The following is a 12753-nucleotide window of genomic DNA, read 5'->3' as shown; positions in this document are numbered from 1 at the left end:
TGCAAATCTATTCTATTTTATATTCTTTTAATTTATGAGCCCTGCGAGTATTTACTTCCTTAAAATAATTTCTTTTCTTTTATTTCTTTATATTTTTAGAGACAAGGTCTGGCTCTGTTGCCTGGGCTGGAGCGCAGTGATCATAGCTCACTGCAGCCTTGAATGCCTGGACTCACGCGATCCTCCCTCCTCAGCTTCTCAACTAGCTGGGATCCCAGGCATATGCCACTAGCCCCCTCCACTAGCTAATTATTATTATTTTTTTCCCATAGAGACAGGGCCTCATTGTGTTGCTCAAGTTGGTCTCAAACTCCTGGCCTCAAGTGATCCTCCTGCCTTGGGCTCCCAAAATGTTGGGATCATAGGCGTGAACCTCTGTGCCTGGCCTGAAAAATAATTTTAAATAAAAAAAAAGATCCCAGCTTGTTTCCTGCTTGCACTTTCCATGATGTCTATTTCTCTGGATGCCGTTCACCTACCCCTGCAGCCCCTTCATGCCCCAGAGAACTCTGGGAGTAGCTCTCTCACTCTCTGACTGTGGGGCCAAAGGGTCCACTCACCTCACCTGTCTTCTTGGCTGACCTGACTGCCTAGCTAGATGCTGACCTTCATGCCTTTAGCTGCACCTTCACCTACCTGGGCCCTAGTAGCCCTTGATTTCAGCTATTTAATAGGTCAGGGGGTCATTTTCCTTCTGAGAGTAAAGGTGACCTGAGAGAGGAAAGGTGGCTCCCACAGAGAACTCCCCACATCGGCTGCTTCCTCTCTGGCAGAACTGACTCGGCAGATGGCAAAGTACTTGGAGCCACCGGGAACCAAGGTGCAGAGAATTCTGTGGAAGGAAGTTGGCTTGGAGCTTGGAAGCCGGGCAGCAAGGGCTGCTGGAACATGGAGGTGCCCGCTCATTTGGCAGGGGTGCCCAAAGCGAGAGGAAGTGGGGCTCCTTAGTTAGGAAGCTTTGTCAGACATCCCCCTCCTGCCCCAAGGCTTCTCAGAAGCCCTGGAGAGACCGATGCTTCCCCAGCAGCCAGTCCATCTGGGCTGGTGCTCATGCAGCTCTGGGAGCTAGGATATTTTAGATGTGTCAAAAGTGACGAATGTTGGAAAGTGCCACGGGCATCTCTGGGAGCTCACAGTTCACACTGGCAGCTAAGATGTGCCAAGCTTTTTGGAAGAAACTGAACTCTTGGAGGAAATTGAGGAGTCTTTTGCTGTCCCAGATGTGGGTGGCAATGAGACGGGCTCTGCAAGGGGACAGAGCCCCGAAATCAATAAAGATGGGGCTGGGCCGTAGCAATGGCTGAGCTTGGCAGAAAGAAGTGGCATTCTGAAAGGCCAGCAGGGGCGGGAAGGAGCAGGAGCATGTGGATTTAGAAGCAGGTAAGCAGGGGCCTGAGGCTGGAGTCAGCAGAGCTTGCAGCCGGCAGCGCTGGGGGCTGTGGAGTCGGGCCTGTTCAGTTCCGCTTGCCAGGATGGAACCAGGGCAGCAGTCAGAGCCAGCCTGAGGCTGGAGGTGAGCCCGGGGGCCTTCGCCCACAGGGAGGCTGGAACAAGGCTCCAGTGTGTTTGGATTTGAAAACACCCCAGGGAATGTGTTACTAGAATTCAACATCTACCCTGAATATAATGCATCCTAAGAGGAGGTGCCTTGCTGTTCTGTTTGCAGCATGGCCTTGGTTTGTGTGTAGTGTCACTGGTTCTCTGCCTCTGCAGGGAGATGGCTCATCCCATGCTACCCAGCCAGGGAGGTGGCTCATCCCAAGCTGGGGGTGGAGGAGGCTGAGGCAGTGGCTGGGATAGGAGGTGTAGGATCAGGCTTAGGCGAGTCACAGGGAAGGAGGAGGGTCAAGGAGAAGGGATCCTCACTATGGACCAGCGGGGTTCTGGGGTGGTGGGGGTACAGGACCAAGTTGGGCCAACCCAGCCTGTCTTCTGCTTAATGATGAATGGGGCTGGGGTGTCAGGGATGGATGGAGAAGCTAGCGCCAACTCTACCTGTTTTTTGATGAACACACAAACTCTCTTCTGATTATTGTTCTTCACAATCTCCTGCCTCCCTGCAAACTCCCGCAACCAGGAAGGAGAGAGAGAGAGAGAGAGATAGTGAGAGACAGAGAGAGAGAGAGATGACAGAGAGTTCCTAGTCATCTTTGTCATCGTCCCCATCATGATTATGATCATCGTCATCCATGCCTGGACTTCTTACATAACCTGCTTAACTTGTTGAGGGCTGAACTTGTCTTTCCACCTCCTACCTCCAACCAGCTTTTCTAACTTCCTCATTCTGCTCACACATTCCTCTCTTCCAGGCACTGGCTCACCCCTACTGAGTCATCTTCCACACCCCCTTCCTCTTTCTTCCCCTCCTACTATCAGCAACTCACTGCAGCATGAACGCCTGCAACTGCTTCCTGGGAGGATCCGCTTCCAGTCCCCTCTGTTCACACCCTCTCCATCCCGCGACACGCGGCTCCGGCCATAGCTGCTCGCAGGATGGGGTGCCTCTGTGCCTTTGCTCCTGCAATTCCTTCTGCTTGGAACCTCTCTCCTCTTCCTACACCTTAGCCCTCAACCTTGGAGGAATCAGAATGTGTGAACAGTTCTCCTGACAGCTGGTCAGGGGAGGGGCCCCTCTCTGTGCACCCCAGTCCCCTGTTCAGACCTCGAGGGTGGGGCTGTTTACTTTTCCATTTCGTGACTGGGCTCTAAGGTGTGCGTGTCTTACGCATCTTTGTGGTCCCAGCACAAGGCCTGCACAAAGGTGGGTTATCTGTTGAATTGATTTAACAGATAATTCATTTTCTGCCCTTCCTAGGGAAGGATTTGTCACAGTGAGCCAATGCCAGAAGGAAGGGGAGAACAGAGGCAGGGACGTGCCCTGCTTCACTTCTTACACCCACAGTACCCTTCCTGTGGTCAGGAGCCACTGGCCACCAACCCAGCACCTCCTGCCTCTGTCTGCCCCCTAGGAATGAGCTGATAGAAAGGCACCAACAGACAACAAGCAAGATCTGGATCTTCTTTGGAATCATGGATGGTCCTTGTTTCGCCCTCATGGAGACCCCAAACCAGGGTCCTTGTCCCTCTTCCCTTCCTTTTCTAGAATTCCTCATTTATTTCGAGCCTTATAACTCAGTCTCTAAAAATTGCCTTTTCTGATCTCAGACTGTTTCTTGTGATATTAATAGGAGTTATGGGGAAAAAGGAGTTTTGTGGTCAAATAAATTTGGGAAATGTTGTATTAAGCAACATTAATCAGGCTTCCTGCTGGTCCAAGAAAAGAAGCTACTGTGAATTTAATCTCTAGTAGGGGCAGATGATATGCAGTGGCTCTCAACCTCAATTACTTTGAAGCAAGCCGCCCTCACCCTCCGTATTTCCTTTTTTGGCCAAGCATTTCTGGCACTGATGGTCCATAGGACACAACTGAGGAAATTCTGTCTGGGGCAGCTTTCCAATGGGCTTGTATACTGTAGAGCTGGGCTCACACTCACCTCTGTGTGCTGGGGTTTCGAAGGCTAGTCCTCGCTGCTCTCATGGAGGCAAGGCTAAATTTATGTGTAGGGGAGAGGGCTGAGCACTTTAAGAGCAGGAAAGGAGTTTCTAAATAGGCACATCTAATGGTTTAGACATTGTGCTTTAGGATCCCAAGGCCAAGGATCTTGTGGAACTACTTTGGGGGCTGCTATGGGAGATGGGAGAGGACACAGAGGTTGAAAGGGTGGGTTCCTGACTGCCCGCCCACCTGGTTTCATCCCAAAGTTGATTTTAGGTTTTATCATTTTCTGCTTGAAGAGTCTGTTTGTGGGAAGGTTTCCATGGCTGACACACATTCAGAGACCAAAAATCTAGACCAATGACTTCATTTAACAGATTAAAAACAAAACCAAAAAACAGCCCAAAACCTGAGGTGCCAAAAAGCTAAAACACACATCAATCAGTCACATAACTAGATGCTGGATGTAGAGTCCGAGTTGCTGGACATGCCATCTAATGCTCTTTCCACACACTCTTGCATTTGTTTATTTCCTTCTGACTCAGCCAGTTTCAAAAGAGAAGAATAAAAGATAGCAAGGAGCAAATAGCAGCAAAGATAATGGGATAAATCCACCAAGAACTAGCGGGGGAAAGGTAAAAGGAAATCCCACCTGCCCCCGATCTGATCTGTTTCACTGCAGTTCTTCTTATGCACCACCTAAAAATGTAAAGAAATGGATGCTAAGAGCAAGGGCTGCTGATGCCAAGAATAACTCCAGAGACACAATACACCACCCCAGTCTCCAGTGAAATGAACTGTTTAATCAAAACTGCGCTATTCTGTAAATACTCAGTCTATTGATGAAGAGCTCTGCAAACAGGGGCAGCTCCTAAGCAAGCCTCCAGAGAGAACCCGGAAGGAACTGAAGAAGACAGAGAAAAAGGGCAGATGTGCCTGTCTTGATGGTTGTGGTGGGAGGACTTACATATACACTCTGTTCAATGCATGGGAGGTGAGGCGGAGGGGGCAGCAGAGAAATTCAGAGTAGCTCTCTTAATCCTTCACTTTGCCTGGCTGGCTAGAAGTGTAGTTCTATTTTTTTTGAGACGGAGTCTCACTCTGTCGCCCAGGCTGGAGTACAATGGCACAATCTGTGCTCACTGCAAGCTCTGCCTCCCGGGTTCACACCATTCTCCTGCCTCAGCTTCCCGAGTACCTGGGACTACAGGCACCCGCCCCCATGCCCGGCTAACTTTTTGGTATTTTTAGTAGAGACAGGGTTTCACTGTATTAGTCAGGATGGTCTCAATCTCCTGACCTAGTGATCTGCCCGCCTTGGCCTCCCGAAGTGCTGGAATTACAGGCGTGAGCCACCGCACCCAGCTGAAGTATAGTTCTTTTAATTATAATACTTATTGAGCACTTCCTGTATGCCCTGTGTAGTTTATTAACTTCCCACAAAATGCTCTAAGGTAACCAGAGTCATCTTCAGGGATGAAATTTGAACCCAGACAATTTGGTTCTACAGTCAACATTCCTTTCTTTTCTTTCTTTTCTTTCTTTCTCTCTTTCTTTCTTTCTCTCTCTCTCTTTCTTTCTTTCTTTCTCTCTTTCTCTCTTTCTTTCTTTCTTTCTTTCCTTTTCTTTCTTTCTCTCTTTCTTTCTCTCTCTCTCTCTTTCTCTCTCTCTTTCTTTCTTTCTTTCTCTCTTTCTTTCTTTCTCTCTCTCTCTTTCTTTCTCTCTCTCTCTCTTTCTTTTCTTTCCTTTCTTTCTCTTTCTTTCTCGGTGATGAATCCTGTGTATAGCTCTGTGAGTGTTATATCTGTTATGTTTACAACCAGTGTAGCCACCACCAAGATCAAGGCAGACAGCATTTCTAGTCTCTGAAACGTGTCTCCAGGCAACACCACCACCAGATGTAACTGTTCTGACTTCCATCACCGGAGATTAGTTTTGCCTGCTCTTGAACTTCGAGTCAGTAGATTCATACAATAGGTGCTCCCTTGGGCCTGGCTCTTCTCGCCCAACACTAAGTGAGGTTCATTCACATTGTTGTATGTGCAGAACCTGCATCTTAACTCCTCTATTCTGCCTCTTAGCACATTAACTAATTCCATGTTACCTTCCAGAAATGTTTCCTTGGAAAGTGGGTTGGATTTTGCAGAGTTGACTGAGCCTGAAGGAGTGCAGTGAGAACACAAAAGGTTAAGTTCAGAGGGTGGCCCAGAAGAGAACTTTTTAGATAACTCCCTGGTGCTGCACAATTCTGTCTCTCATGGCCAACTTTCATGGTCCCAGACTCACTGGTATCAGCACAAGTTCCTCTTTCGATTTTGTTTCTCCTTTTACAGAACTAACATAATGACTGCTGCTTTCTCAAACACGTGGACAGCATTCTCAGGCATCATTTAGGGCAGTGGATTTCAACTGAGGGGTGAGTTTGCTCTGCTGTTACCTCCCCCCACCTTGGGGCATTTGGCAACATGGCAACACCTGGAGATAGTTTTGGTTGTCAAAACAGGGGGCAAGGGGAGTTCTACTGGCATTAGTGGGTAGAGCCCAGTGATCCTGCCAAACACCCTTCAATGCACTGGACAGCCTCTCATAATAAAAAATTACCCAGCCCGAAATGTCAAGTGTGCTGCGATCAAGAAGCCCTGGTCTAGGGTCAGCACAGGAAGTTGGTGGCTGTTCCCTTTTCTGATACAGTAAGAGAGGAGGCAGGGCGGAATGAAAAGAGCTCTTGACCAAGAGTCAGAAGATCTGGGTTCAGGGCCCCACTTTGCACCAACTAGCTGTCTGACCTTGTTCAGATCACTTAACCTCTGCAAGGCTGATTTCCTCATCTGTCACTTAGGAGCTGTGACGCCTGCCTTTCTTACTTACTTACAGGCTTGTTGTCAGAATCACAAGTGAGAATGTCAGTGGAATCTCTTTGAAATGCTTACATGCTATTATTTTATTTGACTATGACAGCAAATCAAGCTTATATGGGTGTTTTTGTGTCTAATGTCAATGCAAGAATAGTTTTGGCGGAGTTTCTGTTTCCCTGTGTTCAATTTCCAGGGTCATAGCCTCCTTCTCACATTTGTGTGGGAAAGGAGCTCATATACAAAGGGTGTTTCCTGGAACTGTGGGCAGGGCTTCAAACATCCCTGCAATTCTCTAAGCCTGCAGCTCTCCACACTGAAACTTGTGGTCTAGAAATTCTCTTTTAAATTCTTGTGTGACCTCTGAAGGGGTTCGCTTCAGAAAAGCAGGGCCTTTTTAGCACTGAAACTTGGATTTTATTTTGCCACACAAGAGGCTTAGGGCTGTCGCCCCTCCTGGGTGAAGATATGCAGTGTTACGGCAGCGTCAGTCTGATAGAACATTGTTGAACTCAATGTGCTGTGCCACATAGTGGAGAGGGGACACAATTCTCTATGAGAGGCAGGAGCCCTGGTGCTGTGCAAGCTGGCACCAAAGCAACATTGGGCATTTGTTAAAACCTTGGGGAACTTTGCCTTGTGAATACACAGGAGATTGAGGTGAGGCAGTCAACGGTTCTACTCAAATACAGTTGTTGAAGGGAGACTTAGTAAGGAATAGTGTGGGACATGGATATTTTGTCATCATATTGTAATCATTAACAACATAAACAGTATTTGGAATCAAGGGGCAAATTTGCTTTAGACTAAAGACTGTTCTGGTCCCATGTAACAAAGTTTTAAAGCAAGTCTCAAAAGGGTCAAGCTATTCGCAGGTAATTTAACTGCACCCCAAGACAAAGCTAAAGAACGTTTAAAATAATGTAGGAATGCCCAGCACCAATTAGGTAACATTCACAACGTCTGGTATTTAGTCAAAAATTACCCGACATGCAAAGAAGCAGGAAAATACAACCCACAATGAAGAGAAAAATCAATCAATCGAAACCAACCTAGAATTGTTATAGATGGTAAAATTAGTCATCAAGAACATTAAAACAGTTCTTATGAGTATATTTCATTTATTCAAGATGGTAGAAGAAAATGTAAGCATGCTAAGAAGAAATATGGAAGCTCTAAGAAGTCTAAACTGAACTTCTAGAGATTGAAAAATCAATGTCTGAGATATGAAATACATTGGGTGGGATGAATAACAGATTACACATAGCAGAAGAAAAGATTAGTGGACTTGAAGTCACAGCAACAGAAACCAACCATATGAAACATAGAGAAAAAAGACTGAAAATAAATTAACAGAACATCAGGGAGCTGTCGGGCAATTTTAAGAGGCCTCATATATGTGTAATTGAAGATTCCAAAGAAGATAAGAAAGGGGACAGAAAAAACGCTTAAAGAAATAATAATGGTGGAAAAATGTCTAAATTTGATGAAAGCACTAAATACATACATCCAAGATGATCAATGATCTCGAAACACACACACACATACACACACACACACACACACACACACACACAAATGTGAGGGAAACTATACCAAGGCACAGAATAATCAAATTGCTGAAAACCAGTGATAAAAAAAAAAATCTTAAAAGAAGGCAGAGGTAAGAAGCCACACTGCATACACAGCAACAAAGATAAGAATTCAACAGACATCTCCCCAGAAACAAGGACTACCAGAAGACAATGGGACAGCACTTCTAAGGTTCAAGCAGAGATGTGCAGCAAATCCCATTGCCTTCGTCTCCTTGTAGGTTGGTAGATGTTGGGACAAAAATCTTATCCTCAAAGCCTAGCCAGGTGTCAGCAAGAAACACAGAGCACTGACACGTGGCGGTCACACAATGATTACAACCCTGTGTTCGCGCTTATGAGAGAATAGGAAGTGAGATGAAGTAATGGAAAATTTCACAGTGACACTAAGAAGAGATCTGAGTTCTAGAACACACTGAATACATATTTTCCCTCGAAAGTGTCTTTCCTCTACTGTCTGTCTCCAGCTCTATGAGTGACATCCCCAAGCCATGAACTTTAGGCACCCTTGACCCCTACATTTCTCCTACCCCATTGCCAGTCAGCTCACTGGTTTTTCTCAAAAATGCCTCCATTTACTTTTTTTCCTCCAGATCTAATTCAGGCCCTCATTACGTCTCACAAACTCCCTATTTGACGCTGGGAAAGTTGTATTACTCCTGTGGGTCTGAGTTTGCCCCTTTATAGAATAAGGGGATCGGCTGATGATCTCCAAAGGCCCTTTTTGTTTCTTAAATTATGGATTTCAGTGATATATATATATATATCTTATATATATATGATATGTATATCATATATATATATATGTAAAGACCTCTTTTGTATCACACTAATGAAGCTTGATTCTGATGTGGTTATATCCAGAGAGGAGGTTATAAGTTATAAATGTGCCCTGCACATAGTAGCTGCTCTATGATATTTGCTGAGTAAAGAAATGAAAGAGTTTAAAGCAAAGCAAACAAATGAAACCCCCATTCCTGCTCCAAACAGCTATATTCTGGAGAACAGGATCCAGTTTGTGGTAGGCTGAATAATGACCACCTCCAAATTTGTCCACATCGTAATCCCCAGAACTTAGAATATGTTACCAAAAGGACTTTGCAGATGTGATTAAGGTAAGGATCTTGAGTTAGGGAGATTATCCTGGTTTCTTTGAATGGACCCCATGTAATCCCAAGGGTTCTTATAAGAAAGAGGCAAGAGGGTTAGAATCAGAGAGAGAAATTGGAAGATGCTGTGCTGCTGGCTTTAAAGATATAGGAAGGGGCCATAAGCCAAGGAATGTAGGTGGCCTCTAGAAGCTGAAAAAGGTGAGGAAATGGATTTTGTCCTCAGAGTGTCCAGAAGAAACACAGTTCTGTCGACACCTTAATTTTAGGACTTTTGACTGCAGAACTGTAAGATAGTGTCAATTTAACGAATTAAATTTGTAGTAATTTGTTAACAGAAGCAATAGGAAACCAATATACAGCCTAATTTCTGCATTAACTTTTTTTGAGATGGAGTGTTACTCTGTCATCCGGGCTGGAGTTCTGTGGCACGATCTTGGCTCACTGCAAACTCTGCCTCCTGGGTTCAAGCTATTCCCCTCCCTCAGCCTCTCAAGTAGCTGGGATTACAGGTGTGCGCCACCACGCCTGGCTAATTTTTGTATTTTTAGTAGAGATGGGGTTTCACCGTGTTTGCCAGGCTGGAGTCTCTAACTCTTGACCTCAGGTGATCCTCCTGCCTTGGCCTCCCAAAGTGTTGGGATTACAGACATGAGCCACTGCATTCGGCCTGCATTAACTTTTTATGCTTACTAGGAAAGATGTTTAACTTTTCTGAGTCTCTGGTCTACTTTCAATCAAATAGCATTAAAAATGTCTTCTCTATGAGGTAAGGGTGTAATGACATAGTGCATAATCCTAGTTGAAATAATATAAAATACTCCTTATAATACCAATACTGCTACTACTACTACTACTTCTTCTACTACTACTGGTACTACTGGTACCGCTAACACTTTGCAAATTGCCTTATAGACATTATTTGACTGTAATCGCTAAACAATCTTATGAAGTAGCGATTGCTATCCACCTTCCACAGATGCTAAACCAAGACTTAGAAAGGGCGAGAAGCGTGCTCAGCCACACAGCTAGAAAGTGGAGGAGCTGGAATCCCCATTACAAACAGGTGTTCTGGCTCCGTTAGTTATGCTGGCGATGATAAACTTGATGCCAATGGGGGCTTTTATGATGATGCTTATTACTGTACCACTCTTGTCATTCTCTCCTCATGCCTGTTTCCTTTAACAACATCTGATTGCTTCACTCATCATATTCCAGCCTGTCACCAGCTCGTCACGGAAATGATTGAAATGCTACTAATTCTGCATTATGGCTTTCTGGCTGGGTGAAGTTGGCAAAGGCTGAGGAGATGTTTGTGTATCTAAGAGCAAATGGCCCCAAGGTTTGGAAACGGAAATGCCCCTCCCACCACACCCAAGAGAAATGTGCATGGTGAGGAGTTCTGGGGTTCTCAGTCTCTCGTGAGTAGAGCCAGGACGTAGATGCCCGCTGCTGTGGGGTTTCTCCAGAATTCTCAGCTGCACAACAGTGAACTGAGGGGGTTGCTTTGAGGCAGTGTGGCATGCAACACCTTATCCTTTTATTTGAGGGAACTGCTAAAAGTTTAAGTAGTCAGCTCTCCAGTCCTCATCCTCCTTCTTTCATTTACCTGTTTCCTCTTCCTTTTTCCTCCCATCATGTTGGATTCTGAATGTTTCCCTGTGTTGTTCTGAGGTCTGTTTTTAGGGGACTGGCTTGGCTAACAGGAGTTAGGACTGAAAGGGCTGGCTCTGCATGAGCTCTGCTTTCTGCAGCCCAGAGCAATGGTTTGCTTTGAAGATGGTTGAGAATATTTGGATTAATAAGATTTGTTCTAATATTTCCCCTCATTTCTGATCATCAAAGTGCTCGGAAGGTTTGAGCTGGTGCAGAGTTTCTTCTAGTTTGTCCTTGGGAGCAAGTGTCTGGAACAGGGTTGATTTAAAAATGTTTTCTGACTGAAGCCTTGTTAATGGGGCAGGCTGCAAATTCACATCAAGGGAGTGTCATCTTTCAAAGCAGCTTCTTGGCAGAAGGGGATGTGGAATTTTAGAGAAATCTGAATCTGTTAAGCTTCCATTAAATGAACTCCTTGATTCCAGACTGTGCTGAGTGGAATCTAGGAACCATGGGCCGTGAATGATTGACTTCTTCAGTGGCAGGATGCCTGAGAAAGGTCGAGTGTCCTTTGGGATGAAACATCCATCAGTTTGGAGGAGGATTTTGCTTTTCTGTATTCCTCTATGTCTCCTTTTCTATGTAGTTTTACTTGTTTGTTTTTGTTTTTGTTTTTGTTGATGCTTTGTGTTTTGCCCAATATAACGGAGATGAAAGGTGGAGGTTTTGTACCGGGGTCTGGAGGATGTGGGTGGAACGACCGTCGTCATAGGGCATCATTTTATGGCTGTCAGCCTTCCTCACATTGACTGTAAGTACCTTGAGGACAGGGGCAGGGCTTTACCTTTCATCCCCTTTTCCCGCCTCCTACCTTGTTTCAGTGCCGCTGTTGCTCAACCCATATTTGGCAACTCATCCCAGGGCGCCTTCGTCTGCTGAAGCTCTGACCCAGTGACCAGGCCACTTTAAGATGGGTGGGACGGGTCTGAGACTCCGTCTGCCTTCCTAAAAGACTGCTGGATCTGGAGATGTCACCCTGTGGGCTGTGATTCCCGTGGCTTTTCCAGGTAGTCTCGCAGACCCAGCCAGCCCAGGCCATCCTTCTCACTTTCTCATATTGCTCCTGGTTCAAAGGTCCCATCCCCATTTTTCACATCTATTCCTGCCTCTGATTTGGGTGAACTTTCTCTCTTAAAAAGCAAAAAACAAACAAAAAGCGAAATAAAACATTGTAGAAAACTTAGAGAAAAATGGCCAGGTGCAGTGGCTCATGCCTGTAATCCCAACAGCTCGCTAGGCCAAGGCGGGTGCATTACCTGGCGTCAGGAGTTCAAGACTAGCCTGGCAAACATGGTAAAACCCATCTCTACTAAAAATACAAAAATTAGTCAGGCTTGGTGGCTCATGCCTGTAGTCCTAGCTACTGGGGAGGCTGAGGCAGGAGAATCGCTTAAACCTGGGAGACAGACGTTGCAGTGAGCTGAGATCATGCCATTGCACTCCAGCCTGGGGCAACAGATTGAGACTCCATCTCAAAAAAAAAAAGAAAACTTAGAGAAAATCACCAAAATAACCAAAATTACCTGTATTCCCATAATCAGAGATAACTATTGTATTATGGTTATGATTTCCTTCTAGGTTTTAAAATGCAATGTGTGTCTCCATGTGGATGTTTGAGTTTAATTTGTGTGTGTGTGTGTGTGTATATATATAATTTAGAATCCTGATTTTATAACTCAATGTTTTGTCTTGAACACTTCTGCATGACGTCAATAATTGGCAAGAGAGAATCCTAACGTATGGTTGTACCAGAATTATAATATTTGACCAACCCTCTACTGTGGTAACTTAAATTACAACCACTGTTTTTTCCAAATGTAAACCATACTGTGATGCAATCCTATTCATAGACCTTTCTCTGCCTCCCAGATTAATTCTCTTTGAATGAATTCCTGGAAATGGATTACTAGATTAAGTGACATCAACTTTTAAAAGACTCTCAATACCTGTTGCCAGTTGTCAGCGCCAATTTAGCTTTGCTCATGCAAACCCGCATGGTGCCCTTGTCTTCTGGACACAGTGGGTCCTACCAGTCTTATGTATAGCTC

General features: G+C 45.2%; 1 protein-coding gene and 1 long non-coding RNA gene across 4 annotated transcripts in view; both read right to left on the bottom strand.

The window, feature by feature from the left end:
- The window catches only part of LIPC (lipase, hepatic), a 162557-nt gene that overhangs the window by 45463 nt on the left and 104341 nt on the right, over positions 1 to 12753 (bottom strand). The gene's annotated exons all lie outside the window — the stretch shown is intronic.
- Positions 654 to 2720, bottom strand: LOC105541903. The gene is made up of 2 exons (XR_001006395.1): positions 2385 to 2720; positions 654 to 2064 (listed from the first exon to the last, which is right to left on the bottom strand). It is a non-coding gene; the product is annotated as an uncharacterized LOC105541903 (long non-coding RNA).

This window comes from Mandrillus leucophaeus, unplaced genomic scaffold (assembly GCF_000951045.1).
Source record: "Mandrillus leucophaeus isolate KB7577 unplaced genomic scaffold, Mleu.le_1.0 Scaffold247, whole genome shotgun sequence".
Taxonomy (NCBI): Eukaryota; Metazoa; Chordata; class Mammalia; order Primates; family Cercopithecidae; genus Mandrillus; species Mandrillus leucophaeus.
The sequence above is the reverse complement of the archived record's forward strand: the minus strand, read 5'-3'. Positions and strand labels throughout refer to the sequence as shown.